This window comes from Lottia gigantea (genome assembly GCF_000327385.1).
Source record: "Lottia gigantea unplaced genomic scaffold LOTGIsca_966, whole genome shotgun sequence".
Lineage (NCBI taxonomy): Eukaryota > Metazoa > Mollusca > Gastropoda > Lottiidae > Lottia > Lottia gigantea.
The window spans coordinates 1-2,246 of record NW_008711128.1 but is presented as its reverse complement, the minus strand read 5'-3'; positions in this window follow the sequence as shown (position 1 = coordinate 2,246).

The window sequence follows — 2,246 nt, the reverse complement described above, 5'->3', positions numbered from 1 at the left end:
GATTAACCTGGCTGTCAACCCCAATATAAATCAAAGTTTAAGTAGTTTTAAAGACACCCTCCCTTTTATATTTCTTTAAAATGTTTTGTGTCCATTTAAGCTATATAAATAGGTTCTAGGATGGATTGAACCTTGTTATACTGTAAGTAAAGCTTACAGAAGCACATTAAAGGCATACCCCCACTTAATTTCCAAACTTTCTTATTTTTTATCCAAATTTTACCAAACTTGGTATGTATGTGTATAATCCAATTCTAAATTTGATGGATATGTCGAATTTGCGTATTGCGCATGCGCATTACTAACTTTCTTAGTTTTTTTTTTCGTCCACGGCAGGCCGGTTTGCTCGGAAACGGCAACAGGTACGGGAAAACGGGCTTCGTGTCGTTTCGTAACTCGTGGCTAATCCCAGCTTAAATGTAAAACGAAAATTTTCTGAGCAACATTACGCAAAATTGCAACAAACGGAAAATGGACTCTAGAGGGCGTGTTTATCAACCGATTTTGATCGGGTTTTCTGCATCGTATTTCTTGTAACAAAGGACAAATGATAGCAGTTGAAAATTTTCGATTTTCGAAAATTCGTTCAATACTTTTTTTTGCCGTAATTAAGCAGAAAATACTATTTCGGTTGTAGTTTGGTGGATTGACTTGAAACTCACTTGGTGTAGACTGCCAGCATAGTGGAATAAAAGAACACATTCAAAATTTTTTTGTCACTTCCGGTTTTGATGTTAGTACTTCCGGTGGTATCACTTCCGGTGAAATTGAGTTATGTCCAAAATAACATATGCACTATAGTACCAGCTTTAATACAAACTTACTAAACTGAAAAAAATCGCACCGGAAGTAACATGTAGGCCGCCATTTTCGTTTGCCTCATTTTGCAGAAATTGCTATTCAGAGGCCATTTATCATTCGATTTGCGTAACTTTTGTGTCATACGATACGTTTAATGTCTGTCTACAAAAAAATGGGAAGCATAATTTTGAATTTCGGTTATGCCTTTTTTGTACGACCTGATGTTTTTTTTTCAAAGTTTGAAGGCTTATAACTCATGACCTTGACCTTTGATGACCTTTATATTGACCATGGTGATAAAGGCTGCCCTTGACCTTCTCGTGACCTTTTGACCTTTGGGGTCAAACAACAACTTCTGATTTTATAGGGGTCTAAATATGGTCTATTTGGCATTTTTGCAGTGCTGTATCACAAACCCTAATTGATTTAGCGCCATACCACTTTCAGATTATTAATGCACTTAATAAATGGTTTCAATTCATGTGGCATTTGATGATGTCAGAGTCACATTAAAGGAAATGTTGCAATTTCCTTAAAACTTTGAACGCGTCTATCAAAGGAACTTGGCCTCGGATGATGTTGATATTTACATTAATGTTTCCTATTGACTTCAGCTTTTACATGATGGTAATATTTTTTGTATCCGACACGTGGTTTCGGTTTTATGGGTGTCACTTAAAGTTGAGTTTGCATCTTTAAAGCGTCCTCACATGTGCCCTATTAGACGTAGAGCAATAATTCTATCGGATTCAAAATGCTGAGATCCTGTGCTTTCCAATGATATATAACATGCATGCCTTACATGCAAATTCAATGTCCCATTCACTTAACATGGGGCTATTATGAGATAAATCGGCTAATTAGATTAACCTGGCTGTCAACCCCAATAGAAATCAAAGTTTCAGTTGTTTTAAAGATACCCTCTCTTTTATATTTTTTTAATAATACATGTTTTACGTCCAGTTATAGTATATGAAAAAGCTCCTTGGTGGATTGAACCATGTTATACTGTAAATTGAGCTTACGGAAGCACATAAAAGGGATACCCCCACTTAATTTCCCAACTTTCTTATTTCTTATCCGATTTTCACCAAACTTGGTGTGTATGTGTATAATCAAATTCTGAATCGATGCAAATATTGGATTTTTGTTGTGCGCATGCGCATTACCAACTTTCTTATTTCTTATCCGAATTTCATCAAACTTTGTATGTATGTGTATAATACAATTCTAAATTTAATGAAAATATTGAATTTTTGTTCTGCGCATGCGCATTACCAACTTTCTTATTTCTTATCCGAATTTAATCAAACTTGGTAAGTATGTGTATAATCCAATTATAAATTCGATGGAAATAACGAATTTTTGTTGTGCGCATGCGTATTACCAAATTTATTTCTTATCCGGATTTAATCAAACTTGGTCTTTAGTAATTAACAAACATC